The following is an 18,778-nucleotide window of genomic DNA, read 5'->3' on the forward strand; positions in this document are numbered from 1 at the left end:
TCGGACAAATCAAACATGTCAGCAGTATTGAGTTCCATTATATTTTAATTCATGGCTCATTGCTTGCTTTGGATTAGCCCCCATGTCCAGAAATGGTTATTGAATCCTGTTCCAACACTTAACATGTGAATTACTCCCTGGAAACATCTAGGCAAATCACTTAACAATGAAGCTGTTTGACTGAGTGGGAAATTCTCTAATCTAAATACTTGGATTTCTAATCACAATTCTAACAATATTGATATGAAGTATAATATTGGAAAAATTAATTATCATATGCTTCTCAGTTATAAATTTTATACACTGTATACCCAACATAAATACTTGCATTAAACCATGACAACACAGAAATTGTAATGCATCGATGCTTTAATAGAGTATCATAAGAGAAAGAGACAACTATGAAAGATCAGTGTACAAGCTTGTGCCACGCAAAGGTGTAAGTGCCAAATGTGCCCAAGGGCAGAAGCTATGAGATCAGAAAATTAAGGGCAAAACCTGAAAAAGTAGCAGAGAGAAATAAATACTTACTTAGTAATTATTTAAAGTAATTTGGTAACTTAGGAATTGCTTAAAGTAACAACAAACAGACTCTAAATAGTGTTCTTGGGGCGCCCCCGGGGGCTCAGTCGGTTAAGAGTCAGACTTCAGCTCAGGTCATGATCTCCTGGTTCACAAGTTCAAGCCCAGGGTCTGGCTCTGTGCTGACAGCTCAGCCACTGGAGCCTGCTTTGGATTCTGTCTCCCTCTTTCTCTGCCCCTACCCCACTCATGTGCGCTCCTGCTTTCTTTCTCTCTCTCAAAAATAAACATTGAAAAATTAAAAATAATAGTGTTCTTGTCAAAAACAGCATGTGTGCACTATTTTTAAAAAAGTGAGAATCCTATTTAAAACCCACTTTCAAAAACAGTGTGAACAAAGTTATTTTCAGACATTCAAAGGCCAAAATCTTTATTATCTATAGATCCTTGTTAAAAATAATAAAATAAAGAGCTCTTGATTGAAATGGATGGAGTAAAATGTAAAAAGAAATTATGGGAAAAATCAGCACTGAGTATAAAGAAAACTAGAAAAATAAACTGATGAAATAAAATTTAGGTCAAAATGAAATACTGGACTATAAAAACACAGATATAAAAGGAAGGAATTATAGTACTCTGAATCCCCTAAGGTGTGTGGAAAATTTATAGTGGATATTCACCTTGTTAAGAAAGTTTAATGTTAAGCTTGTATTTTTAAGATATAGGGAGGATAATAAAAATAATATAGAGTACACAAATTTCATGGTAGTAGGGTGGAAAATGAGGTAAAATAACATCAGATAATTACAGGGTAAGGCATGAAACAGGGAAAGAAGAAGCAAAGAAAAGCAGGCTTAAGTAACACAAAAATAAAAGTTGAAATTAACTAAGCCCGGAATTTCCTCCTCAGTTCAGAAGATGTGCTATAGACAAACAACTTTCTGTTAGACAACAGAGAACACCACAGAAACTACACAAATCTTCAAACTGCCAGCTGAGCATCTGAGAAAAAGTATGTTGAAACTAATCGTGGATAGTATTGGGAAACAAGGAGAATGTATTTACCCTATCTGTCAGCAAACATTTGGTGCCTGCAGACTTTTCCTTTTTCAAGAGAAAATAATCAGACAAAATAAACAACCCACATAAAGCCTGGATAAGAGGCATCTTCTAAACAACATTTCCCAAAGTCCATGCCTCAGGATTTACTCTGACACTAACAGGTAACGTAAGGGACAAACCCTATAATAAAATGTATTTTTAATAAATTTTCAAAATCTGACTTAACTGCTAAAGTGGTTTCTGTATTTTAGGATCTTTTTTGTACTTTGAATACACTGTTTTTCATTGTGATGAGTAATCACATCCTAAGTGATGAGTAATTACTGAGACTTCCTCATGGAACTGGTATTTTCAGACACACTTTGGGAAATTAATACAGAAATATGTGCAACATTTATTGTAAAATTATAGAATTGAACCACAAAAATGATTATATCTTAAATGTCCATATATACTTCCCTTTGGTAAGAGAACACCAGAGAATGATTTTCTGTATGATGAACCTATATGAGAAACAAAGACAAATGAACAGAGCGTAGTGTTATGGGTAGTAAGGTAAGTAAGTGCGTATGACTTACTGTGTCCATAGGAGGTTATCTAGCAGTACTTTGTAAAAAAAAAAAAAAAAAAAAAAAAAGGCTTTTAAAAAGAGTAGGAGGGTCTGAGCTAAGACATGATTATCAAGTCAGAGATGTTTGCAAGATGAAATACTGAGGGGAAACTGGCTGCTGGTTTGAGGATGACTGAATTTAGCATTCTAGTTTCAGAAAAGATATGACCACATCCAAAGTCCTAAAAGGGTGAGATATTCTAAAAGTGAAAATATTTGGGTGCGGTTGAAGTTCAGAGTATGAGATGCAGAGGGAGGAAATAGCCTGCTAGAAAGGAAAGAAGTTGCACTATTGTGAGAGCTCATACAACATACATGAAGAATGTGAACTTTATCTCAATGGCCATAAGGAACCAAGGAAAAGTTTTACACAGGTTAGGGGGAAACCCCACTTTTGTTAAAAAGATATAACAAGAATAGAAGAAAGAAGAAAATCTGGATGAGATGATGATGGCCTAAAAGAGATAAAAGGGGCGCCTCAGTGGCTCAGTTGGTTAATCATCAGACTTCAGCTCAGGTCATGACCTCACAGTTTGGAGATTGGAACCCTGCGATGGGCTCTGTACTGACAGCTCAGAGCCTGGAGCCTGCTTCAAATTCTGTGTATCCCTCTCTCTCTCTGCCCCTCCTCTACTTGCTCTCTCTCTCTCTCTCTCTCTCTCTCTCTCTTAAAACAAATAAACATTAAAAAAGAAAAGAAAAAAGAAAACTCTAGAGCAACTTGATTCTGAAGAACTGTACAGGAGACAAAACTGGGTGGGTAAATTAGGATATTCCCAAATGTGTTGTCATGGGGGCCTCAAAAGCCTTCAGAAGTCTTTTTCAAGGAGGACAATATCACTTCAGTTCTAGCCAGGGAAGAAAAAGTTAAAAAAAAAAAACCAAAACAACAACAACAACAACAAAACTTTGACACTACATCCTTGGCCAAAGCAAAGAATGAGTATGTGGGAAATGTAATCACTAGATCCAAGAACTAAAGTCTGGGAAGAAAGAAAAGAAAAGAAAAGAAAAGAAAAGAAAAGAAAAGAAAAGAAAAGAAAAGAAAAGAAAAGAAAAGGGAAGAGAAGAGAGAAAAGAGAAAAGAAAAGAGAAAGAAAGAGAGAAAGAAGGAAGGAAGGAAGGAAGGAAGGAAGGAAGGAAGGAAAGAAAGAAAGAAAGAAAGAAAGAAAGAAAGAAAGAAAGAAAGAAAGAAAGAAAGAAAGAAAGAGGAAAAAAGAAAGAAAGAGGAAAAAAGAAAGAAAGATAGAAAAGAAAGAAAGAAAGAAAGAAAGAAAGAAAGAAAGAAAGAGAGAAAGAAAGAGAGAAAGAAAGAGAGAAAGAAGGAAGGAAAGAAAGAAAGAAAGGAAGAAAGAGAGAAAGAAAGAAGGAAGGAAGGAAGGAAAAGAAAGAAAGGAAGAGAGGAAGAGAGAAGGAAGGAAGGAAGGAAGGAAGGAAGGAAGGAAGGAAGGAAGGAAAGAAAAAAAAGAAAGAAAGAAAGAAGAGAGAAAGAAGGAAAGAAAGAAAAGAAAGAAAGAAAGAAAGAAAGAAAGAAAGAAAGAAAGAAAGAAAGAAAGAAATATCAACAAAATATGAAATTAATGTAAATGTGATGTAAAAAAATAAGGACATCAAACAAAAACTTGAGGCTATTACAGGGAGAACTGGCAGCTCATCTTGAGGAGAAAAAAATAAAAACGTGCAAGGGAATTCTTCTGCATGTACACAGAAGTTTTGCTATCCTGAAATCTGTGTATTACTTAAAAGAATTACAGCTACCCCAAATCCCAGAAACCCACTTTCCCCACAAAACCCACACAGCTATAGGTCTGAACAAAACAAAAACATCAGCACTGGTGCTGCCATGTTAGTTTCTACAATAAGCAGTCAAGACCTGCATAGCTCAATAGGACAGACACACAGGGAAGTCACTGGAACTCTTTCTGATGATTTGGGGACACAGTAGAAAACCTAGAGAGAAAACATTGGTTGAAAAATACGTAGAAAAAAAATGATCAATGCAAAATATTTAAAACAAATTGTATCTCCAAATTGTGTATGTGGGGTGTGTGTACATGCTAAAAGAGAGAAGAGAAAAAATTTCAAATATATATGAAGGTAAAAAAAAATATGAAGAATAATACATTTAGGGGGAATAAAAAATAAAACATCTTAAGGAACAGGTGATGTTAATGTGAAAAACTTGTGCATCTCAAAAAGAAACATTATGAGACAAAATATAATCAAAACTGTACGGGTAAGACAGTGAATCACATCATATGGAAATGTGGAGTTGTACATAAGATTTTTAATTAAAGTTTTCTGGATGGTAAGACTACAAACTCATTCCTTTTTTTCATTTTCTTTTACATTATTTTTCACTTCCTGAATTTTCTTCAATTAATTAAGATTTTAGTTAAACAAATGTTGATCTGCGCCTTCTATAGCCTGGGCACTGTGCTAGATGGACACTTTGGACACAAGAGTAAACATACTAAATATAGTACCTGCCTTTCAGGCACTAATTGAGTAGAAAGAAATATAGAGAATTAAAGAAGTATAATGTACTGTGAAGAAGTACTATAACTATATTTAATTGTAAAATTAAGTGTATATATATGTTTATAATTTTTGTATACACACACAACAGCCCTTTGGAGTTGGCTAGCAGGAAAGAATTCAGGAAAAAATAGTTTATGTAAAGAAATGACTTATGATGACTGGGCATCTGTGTAATAGGTAAAGCAAATTTACATTTCTAAGTCTGCTGTATTAGGAGATGTAGGACTTTGAAATAGGTAAGTAGGATGTTACCTGAAAGGCAATGTAGAATTTCTAGAGAACATGATATTGTTCTACTGTGTGAGAGCAAGAATAGAGGTAGAAGATGGAGACTGAGAGAGACAGGGGAAGAAAGAGAAGGGGAGGGGAAGGGAGGGAAGGGAAGGAGGGAGGAAAGAAGACAGAGGTATCCCCATTAGCTTAAGAGTCCAGACCTCTAGCTCTTCTATACTCCCCTGGATTCCCTTACCTCCTGCTATCTATCTCACTGAAACACACTGTTCCTTGTCCCAATTTCTTGGGTTAATTTTTATAGCCATTTTAATTCTTCAGCAAGCCATTCTTAGTGATTTTTCATTTGGATCATGAAATATCTCTACAGTCTTTACCTTGTTAAACTTAAATGCTAATGCCCCTCATTATGGCACAGTCTTTACCTGTGGCAATTACACCTGAACACAGGGGGACTATTTGGCTCTAGATGAAATAGCTCAACGCTTGTTTAGTCTCATTGCAGGTATAAAACGAAAAAAAAAAGTTTTGAATCAGGTGTATGTTCTCAAATTACCTAATGGCAGGAAAAGGTGGGGGGGGGGCGGGAATTAACATGTGGATATTTTCAGTCTATTTTAAAAAAAAATGGTCAGGAAACAAAATTATTTGAAAACTGGTTGCAGATACTTCCAGCCTTAGCAAGCATATTGATTTGAGAAGTGAAAGGAGTTTCTAATGAGTGCGCAAACCTAAAGTTCAACATTCCAAAAGGAATCTCGTCCTTTATGATTGAGACTTTAGAACCAAATTCTATGAGTGCGTTCGCTGTCTGGTGACTCCTGATGATAGGGCTTTTTGCCAGATTCTTGACAATATCAATAAACACACTTTCAATCCGTCACACACTTCTCACTCCCCTGGATTTAACACATTGGTTAAATCCAGTCTCCCTATCCCCAGGAACGCCAAACTTAAACCACGATTATGCGCACACTTGCAACACGACCCCTTGGGAGTGGAGTTATGCCACTGTGTGCATGTACTGTAATTCAAATAAGGCACAGGTAGAAACAGAGGAGAGCAGGGAGGCTCCCATTCTATATTTATTAAATTTTGATAATATTATATTTCCAAATAAAAAGATTTTTTCTAAAACTATATTTCATCTATTTCAGACTGATGATATATTAGTAATATATTGAAGCTTTTTCACTGAATATAAATCTCCAATAGGCATATTTTTTGAAGAGAGGGAGAGAAAGAGAAAGAAGGAAAGAAAGGAGGGAGGGAGGGAGGAAGGAAGAAGAATGGAGGGATGCAGAGAGGAAGGAAGGGAGGAAGGAAGGAAGGAAGGAAGGGAGATAAAACTTGTCTTATATTCCTAAAAGTTCTTGTGTTCAAACACTGTTCATTATTTTTTTCTCTAAGTATCACCCTGAAGAAATTATAATTCTAAAACTCTAGAATAATTTGCATTTTTGTGATTAAACAACCAGTGTGAACTCTCTAAATAGTCCACGGGGGTTTTATAATTGAGATTCAAATGTCCAGGTTGTACTTAATCATTAAACAGGGTTCCACGCATGGTTTGCGAGCTATTGTAAACCAAATCTCATGGAAAGAACCCATGTTTTAATCTCATTTGTGATGCTTGGGGACAGAAGGCATTAAACTGGCTTTGCTGCTTCATGAAAACACTTTTCTTGCCCCTCCCACAGTCTATACCATACGTTAATCACATGTATATGAGCATAAAGGCATTCAATACACCTAATTCTCTGGAAAGTGCTTCTGCAGGCACAAACCCAGAAAAATAAGCCAAAGTCTTTAATGGAAACTCTCTCTGGGCCTGAAAGGCCCTGTTCATTCAATTCTCTTATCTCTCACTCTGACCTTGGCCTCATTTCTGTCCACGCTTTTGTGCATTGAGCATCTCAAATCACAACCATCTCCACTCAGTTCCCACCCCTTTGTCTCAGCAAAACCTCTGTGCCTCCTGTTCCCTCTGCCTGAAGGGTACCATGTGCCTGCTTGCGCTCATCAATCAGATCTCAGCTTACATGTCAGCACAGCCAAGAAGCTGTCCTTGATCTAATAGAAATTAGTCCTCCCTTTTATATGCTTCAAAGAACTCACCACAAGCAACAACTATCCTATTCTCTTCCTTCTACCCTATTTCTTTGTTTATTATATATCTAGAGTATGAGCTTGACCAGTATCAACATAGTTATATTAACTATCTTATCTACCATTTTATTTCCAGCCTGGGGAGTAGGGTGCAGAATACATATTTTTGGAATGCTTGGACAAAGTATTTGCGGATCTTTTGATAGGCCTAAATATTGATTATGTCATTCTAGCACCATTCTGTTAAGAGACAACTAATGGTCTGCAATGATAGAAAAGAGGTACTACTGAGATTTTTGCATTTGTTTGGTAAACTAGTTTGGCATACTTATGGCAAAATTTTAATGCTTGCTCTGGATTTCTCCACCATTGACTAATAAATGAAGGAAAAGTACCACTGTTTCTCTAGCATGAGGTAACCTCAGTGCAACAGGAGAAAGTTTGAAGTTATTTAATATTTGGCTAGCTGTATTTGTGTGTGTGTGTATACACACACACACACACACACACACACACACACACATATATAAATCCCACAGAATCTTGATACACTGGTATTTTTAAAAATTGAAGGAAATTAGAATGACTGAAGCTTTTGTTCTAATTCTTTTGGATATATATTTTGAATATATAGATAATTACAATGCAATCCAAAGAAATAAATATTTCTGGAACAGTTCATTCCATCAGACTTCTCTAGTACCTATTTTTTGTCACTTTTAGCCATTTTGTATATTGTAGAAATACCAAGATTTTCTCACTCAGGGATAAATTAGTTCCAATTAAGATTGTTTATTTACAAAATCTGTTTAACTGTAGTTATGACAGGCATAATGGAAAGGAAGTCTGCAAATTAGTATGATAGAAAAAGCTTCCCAGGGAAGAATGAAAGTGAGACATTGTTTGCTAGAAAAAGAATAAACAAGAGATGACTAGTGAGAAAGAAAAAAAAATTATGAATGTAAAAGAAAGCTAATAGGGCATCCTCTTCCAAGGAATATCAATAGTCTTCCAGAAAAATATAGATGATAGATAGATAGATGATAGGTAATAGACAGACTTTGTGACATGAGAAGAATGTATTTAATTTAAATTTTAGTATTCTAACTCTAAAATTAAAAATCGCTTGACCTTGTGTTGGTGTCCCAATTTTTGTTTTGAAATTTTAATAAATTTAAATCCAAGAGTTTAGGAACCAATTGATGCTACAATAGATAGAACTAATATAAAAATGATAACAGAAGCAGAAATATCATGAGAAGATATCAGCTAACAAAGCATAAGATTGCCTGTCTATTTATTCACCTAAAGTTCTGTGATAAGACTACTAAGACTGAGGTTGATAGTTTGAGAGAGGCACTTCAGCCAAATCTGTTTGCTAACCATTAAATTAATGTTGGGCTACAGTTAATCAGATTAATTTTACTCCAGCAAGAGGATATATACTGTTTTCCATATATTCCAGGAATTTGGGGAATGGAAAAATGCCAAACCAGAAATACTTTGTGAACTAATAGCTAACAGATTTCAGGTAAAATTGAAATAACATGGATATAACAGTGTTTACAAGGTGATGTTTCAAAGTTATTCAAAACTTTTTATAAGGCCGATTTGTGGGTTTATGACTTTTATAATAAAAGTCATTCATTAAATATCATTTATGATTTTGCTACTTGATATTCACAGATTAGTCAAAAGAGAAAGTAGAAAAATAGATTTATGATGTGTTCCTGAAAACTTAAATTTTCATGTTCTTAAAGTACACATCATTGCAAGAGGGGCAGATGGTGGAAGAATGGGCCAAATGGGTTCAGGGGAATGGGAGACACAGACTTCCAGTTGTAGACTGAATAAGTCACAGTGATCAAGGTAGAGCATAGGGAATATGGTCAGTGGTGCTTTAATAGTGTTATACAGTGACAGATGGTACCCACACTTATGATGAGTATAGCATAACATAGAGACTACTGGAATCACCATGTTATACACAGAAACTAACATAATATTGTGTGTCAACTAGTTAAATTATTAAAAAATGAATAGTTAAGCAAAGATCCTACCAAACTTCTTAAACATGTAAACAAAGGTAAGAAGAAGGGGAAAGAAAGGCAGAAAGGAAAGAAACAAGAAAGGGAGGAAGGGAGGGACAAAGGAAGGAAAGAAAGAACTTAATGAGGACATTCTGGAACAACACTAAATCAATTTTAGGAGTAACAAATTATTTGTTTAGAGGGGTGTAGGTGTGTGTCTGCATCCATTTGTTTGTGTGAATAATATATGCTTAACAAAACTTGAAAATAGTTGACACCAGGCTTAAAAGTGAAAATTTCTTATTTTTATTTAAATGATGAATTTAAATCTCATTAAAAATAAAAATGACATTTTATTATAAAGTAAGTTCACACATTAATAAAAACCATGTTATCTTTTTATTTGTACTGGGAGTTAAGGAGTCATCGGTTTTTATTTTTAATTAAAAAATGTTTTTTAATGTATGTTTAATTTTGAAGAAGACAAGAGACAGAGTGCAAGTGGGGAAGGGGCAGAGAGAGAGGGAGACACAGAATCCAAAGCAGGCTCCAGGCATAACTCTCAACATAGAGCCCGATGCGGGGCTCAAATTTATTAGCCATGAGATTATGCCAGAGCCGAAGTTGGACGCTTAACTGACTGAGCCACCCAAGCACCCCTAGGGAATCATTGTTAATTCCTGAGCTAAGAAGTGATATAAGTAAACTGGTAGGTTCATAATGAATGTGCAAACTAGGCCATTATTAATCCGGCCATCATGGTGGGAATAGGAGGAAATGGCCCAAGGACCTTTAAACTATTCTCATGCATGTAGAGCCTCAAATTTAGAATTGATGTCACATAAAAATGAGTTTACCACACCTGAGGTTATAAAAGTAAAGTAGTAAGAGCAGACAATTTTCAGAATAAATGGGAAATCCCAAATGTGGAAAAAAAAAAGACAAGATTGCAATTTAGAAGAGAGATCAGGGAAGAAGACATTGATGTGAGTTACCCTCAAAGAAGTGACTGGAAGCCATGTAAGGTGACAAGGCCCTGATATGAAGAGTACATGAGAACAGGGCAACAATGGAATCCCAATGAGTATATATGTTTAGATCACAAAAAGAAGAAGAGAGAAAACTAGGGCACCTGGGTGGCTCAGTCGGCTGAGCATCCGACTTCTGCTCAGGTCATGATCTCGCGGTTTGTGAGTTCGAGCCCCGCGTCGGGCTCTGTGCGGACAGCTCAGAGCCTGGAGCCTGCTTTGGATTCTGTGTCTCCCCCTCTCTCTGCCCCTCCCCTGCTCACACTCTGTCTCTCCCTCTCTCTCAAAAATAAATAAAAAAATTTTTAAATAAAAAAGAAAACTGGATGGCAAAACATGAAAACTAGTAAAGATTCACAGAAACCAAGACCATACTGTAAACACAATGACTTGTCTGTGGCTAGTACAAAACATCTATGGGCCAGCTCAGCTCTATCTTGTAGTCTTTTTGCTAATTTAAGTTACTCCCTTTAGCCATTCAGGGCAATGATCAAACTGAAATGGGCTATCAGTGATTTATATTCCAGTTTTCTATGAGAACCATTGTTTCAGGGATTGGGCCATCTTTCTGACTCCTCTGAGAAAAAGTGAGCCCCACTCATTTTAAAATGCTGTATAAACTAGGAGTTATGACTTGTGCTCTATTTTGCATCTAAATTGGTATATTGGTATAGATCAAAACTCCAAGAAGAACAGACAGCAGCTGACTGGGGACCCAAGAAAGAGCAATATCCATTGAAAACAAGTATGAAAAAATACAACTGGCCAAGCAGAATTGGGTAATGCTTTAAGCCTCGGGAAGAGAGCTTTATTTCACTGAGTGCCTTTTAACCTATTCCCTCCATCTGCCTTGGCACAAACAGCTCTAAGGACAGCTTTCCTTCTACCTCCTTTTCTCCATGACCAGAATCTTGAAAGTTAAATTGATTCCTTTTATTGTCCGCTCCTTGAATGGAAGCCAAACCAGCCATTCACTGCAGGTGGTTATCAGTCAACACTTGCAATTATGGTCCAAACAGGTTTTCCAACAGAAATACATCACATTATTAAAGGCAATGCATAAAGTGTTTCTTAACAACAACTCACATCTAAAAGGAACTTTAAAAAGGAACTTGCCAACAAACTCACATCTAAAAGGAACTTTAAAAATGTTTCATATGATGGATGAATCTTCATAGCCCTGATTTTCAAAAGTTATCTTGAATCATTTTAATGGTTTCCTTTCTTTTTTCTTCTCAAGAAAAGCATTTAAAGGAAATGGGATAGGTTTTCTTTTTTACACTTAAAAAAAAAAATTCTGGGTATTTACTCCAGAGACAGACCCTGTTTTAGACACTGGAGATACAGCAATGCATATGACAGACATAGACTGTATCCTCAAGGAACTTACACTCTGGGGCTTAAGGAAGAGAGAAATTAGACCAATATCTACAAATTAGTATGGATAATGTTAAACATTATGAAGAAATTAAACAGGATAAAGACACAAGGAGTGACTTAAGGGCTATTCTGGTAGGTGAAGATCTGTTTAAAGAACTAGCTTTTGAAATGAAATGTAAACAATGGAAATAAGATAGCTATCCAAATATCTGGGAGCACAATTCCGATCTCAGAAAAGCAATTAAAAGCCCTAACACAGACACAGAACAACAAAAACAGACAGTCTGGATAGGTCAGGGGGCAAGAGAAGAATGATAAAGATGATGTTGGGGAGGAAGGCAAGGATAGAATAATTTACAACCTTACGGTCCCTGTGAAGAAATTAGGGTTTTACTCGGCAGACAAAGGTAAGTCCTTGACATGTCCTCAAAAAAGTAATGGCACAAATTCATTTTCTTTCTACATGGTGGACTCATTGCAGGAGAGCAGAGCCCCCACTTTCTTTCCCTACATAACTGCGAGGTATAATGATGCTTCTCTCCCTGAAAAAAAAGCAAGGAGTGAAAAATACCTCTACATTCAATAGGCCAAGGAGTTCCACCTAGGGAAGAGCTTTCACTAAAAAGCAATCCGTGATTTCCACTAGACTCCTGATGAGGTCTTTGTTAAGTGAAACATATTTTCTCAATTCTTACACCTGAACACATCTCCTCTCCCTATTATTTTAGCTAGAAGCAATAAGAGTGTCCAAAGATGTGCGATTTTAGGAGGAGTAATAGGGCACACGTTCTCAAGTGGAAGACCTTTTGGAATGATTCACAAATTACAGCCACAGTTCTGCAGCAAAGAGAAATGGCTACAGCAGCCCTCTGTAAACAATAATGCATCATGAGAGTAAACATTATTACAAAAGTTGAACACCAAATATGCTTAAACCAGGACAGGCACCTGCACTAAACTTCTGTTTCTTATCCCTGGGCCCATTGAGTCTCTATTTGTAAGCAAGTATCAGAGAAAGATATTTGGCTCTGCGCTGACAACCAATCTATCAGAGTTGGAGGCTTTGAACTCTCTGAATTATTTCCCAAAGTAAAAACCTCAAGCTGGAGAGAGTTGTATTCACCTAGGGCATTTCTGTGAAAATAAATATTACATAAGGGAAACAATGGATATAATCAATATTGAAATTGATATATTCTTTTCTAACTGACTTTCAGAAGACACATGATATGCATAAAAATGAATTTCACCTTGTTTATATTTTTAACACTGAAATTGACTGAACAAACTCTTTGAAGCAAATATTCAATCGGCCATTTGCTCTGTAGCACCGTGGTACGAGCTCATTTTACCAAGGGGGAAAAATTAAAGCTACATGACAGAGTAGCTCTGGAATGCTTCACTGATGTTAAGAGCAATACTACGATTAAATATCAGTTTAAATGACTATGGAAAATGCTGAAAAGCATTTTTTTTCCATTTAAACTTATCAGACTGATAATGCCAAAGTAGAGACACAATATCCCCCCTTAGCTATGATTAATCTGGTATGTAGAAAACGTATAGATGATTTTTCAAGGTCACTGGGGCCTATAGACATACTGACTCCACTGTGCTGCAGGAGCACAGAGCCTTGTTGGCTTGAAGAGATACTTCAGAGGCCTCTCAGCTAGATGAATGTACTGTTCCTGGTTTTGTTACCTGAAAACATAGATGGAAAAGGTGGCATGTCTTTATGAAGCCAAACCCAGCCAGTTTCTCACTCTGATGATCAAATTATATAATATTCTAATAATTTCTTATTTCTATTCTGATAATAGTAAAATAATCTAGGTATACCAGATTCAAAAGTTTTCATTATTTCAGTTTTGTCAAACCAGAGCAAATCAAGCTTTGAAAGAGTATAGAAATGACTTGTTCCATACGACACCCAGATAGTACCAGCTTTTTGCATTCCTTGTAGGAAATTTAAATGGGATATGACTAAAAAATTCATAATGAAGTTATTTTCCATATTGGGGTACACAAAATTATTAATTCACCTCAAAAGATAAAGGTTAAAAGGGACTCTGGTAGAAGTATGTATGGGAAAAATGTTAATAAAATGAGAGAAAAATTATGTGCTAAATTACAAAATATATACAATTGAAAGGCATTCCTGAAAACTAGAAAAAAAGTACTTTTAAAACAAAAGACAAGATTTCCTTTTATTTTCTGAACCCATGAGATAAATATTTATAACCATTTAGCAATACGTACTAGGTGTTTGAAATTTTTATGTAGTATGTACAAGAATTATAAGCAAATTTTCACTCTGGTTCTTTCACTTTCTGGAATATCCATCAGTATAGGAAACAATGGAGCTTCTCCTTTCCAGATGCTTCTTTCTAGGACATTTATCAACTTTGAGTTCCAAGTAACCCATTCAAATGCCAAGTGATTTGATGTTGCTAACCATGAGTACAACTTTAACAGCCAAGATCAGGGCTCCGTAGTTGGACTGTCTGGATTGAATCCTGGCTCGATTTCCTAGTTCCAATGTGGCGATTTCTTTAAACTTTTTTTGATGTCCTTAAATTTAAAATGGGAATACTAATTTGATAAGTCCCAATAGTTCATTTTTGCTTTCGTTTTCCTTGCCTCAGGAGACGTGTTGAGTAAGAAGTTGCTGCATCCAAGATCAAAGAGGTTTTTGCCTGCTTTCTCCTCGAGGATTTTGATGGCTTCCTGTCTTACATTTAGGTCTTTCATCCATTTTGAGTTTATTTTTGTGTATGGTGTAAGAAAGTGGTCCAGGTTCATTCTTCTTCAGCACAGCAAAGGAAACAATTAGCAAAACTAAAAGGCAACTGACAGAATGGGAGAAGATATTTACGAATGACATATCAGATAAAGGGTTAGCATCCAAAATCGAGACAGAACTTACCAAACTCAACACCCAAAAAACAAATCATCCAGTGACGAAATGGGCAAAAGACGTAAATAGACATTTCTCCCAAGAAGACATCCAGATGGCCAACCAACACATGAAAAAATGCTCCACATCACTCATTATCAGGGAAATACAAATCAAAACCACCATGAGATACCACCTTACACCTGTCAGAATGGCTAATATTAGCAACTCAGGCAATGAGAGATGTTGGCAAGGGTGGGGAGAAAGAGGATCTCTTTTGCACTGATGGTGGGAATGCAAGCTGGTGCAGCCACTCTGGAAAACAGTATGGAGGTTCCTCAAAAAATTAAGAATAGAACTTTCCTATGGCCCAGCAATTGCACTACTAGGTATTTATCCAAGGGATACAGATGTGCTGTTTTGAAGGGGCACATGCACCCCAATGTTTATAGTAGCGCTATGGACAATAGCCAAACTATGGAAAGAGCCCAAATGTACATCAATGGATGAATGGATAAAGAAGTCATATATATATATATATATATATATATATATATATATATATATACACACACACATATATATATATGTATGTGTGTAGATGACTTATCCATTCATCCACATACACACACACACACACACACACACACACACACACAATGGAGTATTACTTGGCAATCAGAAAGAATGAAATCTTGCCATTTGTAATTATGTGGATGGAACTAGAGGGTATTATGCTAAGTGAAATTAGTCAGAGAAAGACAAATATATGACTTCACTCATATGAGGACTTTAATATACAAAACAGATGAACATGAGGGAGGGAAAGCAAAAATAATATAAAAACAGGGAGGGACACAAAACATAAGAGACTCTTAACTATAAATAAACAGAGGGTTTCTGGAGGGGTTGTGGGAGGAGGGATGGGCTAGATGGGTAAGGGGCTTAAGGAATCTACTCCTGAAATTATTATTGCATCATATGCTAACTAACTTGGATGTAAATTGCAAAAAAGAAATAAATTATTAGGGGGAAAAAGAAAAAAATAAGGAACACCTTCAGATGTCCTATCATGAAATATAAAGCCTTGATTGGATCCACACTGTCCTTTTCTCCTTCAGCCATTGTTTGTTAGAAGTGTTTCTTACCATGCAAGGTTAATTTCTCCTCCTTCACCCTGGACCCTGCCTCCTTCTGCTTTCTCAGCTATCCCAGTCTATAGTCCATGTATGACCTCTACTACATTCTCACACTCTCTCCGTAAGGCCCATTCCCATCATCACTGACATTTTCTAGGTCTCCCCCGATTTAACCAAAAATAAAATAAAAGAATCTCTTTTGATTGGGTCTTCTTTCTAGTTATTTCTCTGGCTCTCCCCTTGCCTTTGAGCACAAACGTATTAATCCAAATTCCCTACCTGTGCTGGCTCTAAGTTCTTACCTTTAAGTAAGAAGTCCCAACTTCACTGCAATTGAACCTTTGCCCCAGTTGCCCTCTTCAACTGACCTTGCAAAGGACAAATGACCTTCATGTTGCTAAATCCTCTCAACATATTTGCTATTATACAGTGCTGGATTTCTCAGGGCCATTTTATGTTGTTCACTAATGTTATTCTTCTGAAAAAAGCTCTCTTCTCACAATTCCACCTCTGTGGTTTTCCTTCTCTACCTCCTGCCAATCTTTTTCACTATCTTATGAGGCTTACTGGTCACCCATCAATCCATTAAACATTATTTTTCTCTTAAGCCGTCTCCTCTTATTCATTCATATTCATTCATTCTCTCTCTCTCTCTCTCTCTCTCTCTCTCTCTCTCTCTCTCTTTCTCTCATATTTCCTAAGGTTGAAATCTGTATATTCAGTAGCTTTCTAGACATCCTCACTTGGCAGTCTCACAGCACTTTGAACTCAACATAACCAAAATTGAACTGCTCATTCTCTCCCATTAGATTAACCCTCAACAAATCTCCCTTCCTTCAGTGCTCTGTACATCAGTAAAATGCATCACCATCTCCCCTATCACCTAAGTTCAAATCCTGGGAAACATCAACACCTCCTAACACCAAATCAATGATCTAATCTTGACAGTTCCAATTCAATCCAACTTTTTTCCTGTCCCTGGTGCTAAATTAATCCAGGCCTCCACAGTTTGTCTTCTGAAGTATGACCAAAATAGCTCCTTCTCACATCACATTCTGTACCCTTGCAAGAGATTTCTCACATTCCAAAGGTATACATTCCTCAACAATTACCTACACATTTAATGACTTTCATGGTTTCTGACTGTTGAAATATTGCTAAGTACCTTGAAATGGTTTAGAAAGCCTCTGCCACCTGGGTTCTGCCTACTTCTTCACTTATAGTTTGTCAATGTTCTCTTAGCGTTCTATTCTTGGTCTCCAGGCATGAATTTCACTGGTACTGGTACTCTGTCATTAATTCCTTCCCTCTCTGACTAGAGAAGGGATTCTCATGTTGGTGAGGTTAAGTGTAACTTCCTCAGAAGGCCTTTTCTAGCATTCTGAAATTTTGTCCCTTCTGTGTGTTCCTACAGGGCCATATTATTGTATTTAGTTGTTAAACTGAGGGTCTGCCCTGCTGGGCTATAAACTCCAGTATTACTTATATCATAGGGATTGTGCCAGTCAGTGTTTAGTACCAAAGCATGGCATGGAGAATATATAATCAATATCTGGAAAATCAAAAAGTTAATGAAATAATTATTAATTGAAATCTATTAAAGAAGGTTTCAATGGTTAAAAGTGAAAGTTAAGAAACTTGTTGTTTTATATATTGGTCAAACACAGAGGATAGATAGATAGTGGCCAAATCCTTCTACAAAATATTTGCTGAAGTCAAGAAAAGTATTCCAATTTGAGAGTTCTGTTTGTGTGAAATAGTTCACTGCCTCTAACATAAATAAGCAATGACCAATGGTAAAAGCAGGAAGCAAGGTAATTTGATTTAGCATTTTTATGAATCATCCAGATCCCAATGTAGAAACCGCCTTAGAAAGTAAGCCTATGGAAAACAGCATGCACTTTTTGGTCTGATGATTTGCACAATAAATTATAACAAACATCTATTTCATAATGTTCTTAATTTATCAAATTCTATGGTTATTAGGTAGGCCTTTAATAAATGCTTCTCTATGACTATAGATTTATCTGCAAGTAGGTTTGTTGCCTTTTAGAAGTTGTTTAAATAAACAAAGGAATTTTTGATGGTGAGTCAGAGACATCTAAAATTAAATATTGTGTATGAACTTTGGAGCCCTTGATAAATGATTTAAAATCTCTTTACCTAAATTTATTCATCTTGAAAAGAGTTTTGTTTGTAGACTGAAGTTGGGAATGCAAAGACGGAAGCATGGAAACGAAGGAAGAAAGAAACTGGTCCTCAGTGAATTCTATACATACATCTCACTCCTGGAACTGATGCCAGAGCTTTCCAATCTACCATCAATCCTACTCTTATGCCTTCCATGGATATGCTTCTGGTTATGTCATTCATTCATTCATTCATTCATTCATTCATTCATTATTTTAACACATTTATTTAGCATCAGGCACTGAATTCATTCCTGTGGACACAGCAGTGAACAAAGTAGAAATGATATCTTCCCTTTTGGAACATTTGGTCTGGTGTATCATTCATCTGTAATTAATTTCCATACACTCTGATCACTCTGCCTATACTGAGAGCCTCTGTAGAACAGGTACTATGACTTAGTCAATTATATACCTCTAGAGCTTGGCACTTCATGGATGCTCAGTGAAATGGTCGATCTAGGATACTGGATCTAGCTGGATAATTAATAATATAAATTTGAGAGTCACGATCTCACAGTTCCAGTTCATGAGATTGAGCCCCGTGTTGGGCTCTGTGCTGACAGTGTGGAGTCTGCTTGAGATTCTCTCCCTTTCTCTCTGCCCCTCCCCTGCTCCCTCTCTGTCTCTAAGTAAATAAATTTTTTTTAAAAAGCATACAAATGTGATTCCTCCTTTAAAATTCAATTATAATTTTATTGCCACTACAAAGTCTTATCTATATTACCACCTTCTTAGCCCTGTAAAAATTAGTATTTCTTTTGTGCTCTTAAGTCACCCAAGTTATACTTCATTAGTGTATATTCATATTGCTTTATAATCAGATCTTTTTTATCTCTCCTTTCTGGTTGCTCAGTCTTTTGAGAGTAAAATTTGCATCTTCTTCTCCAGAGCCTTTAGAATACTGAATTGATGATAAAGGAATGCACAAATGAGTGACAAAATGGCTGTCCCAGAAAAAAGTTTGTGCATTCAAGAGTGACAAAGTAGGGGCATTTGGGTGGCTCAGTCATTTGAGCCCTCTGATCCTTGATTTCAGCT

The sequence above is a fragment of the Felis catus genome, chromosome B1, assembly GCF_018350175.1.
Source record: "Felis catus isolate Fca126 chromosome B1, F.catus_Fca126_mat1.0, whole genome shotgun sequence".
In the NCBI taxonomy this organism is placed as follows: Eukaryota; Metazoa; Chordata; class Mammalia; order Carnivora; family Felidae; genus Felis; species Felis catus.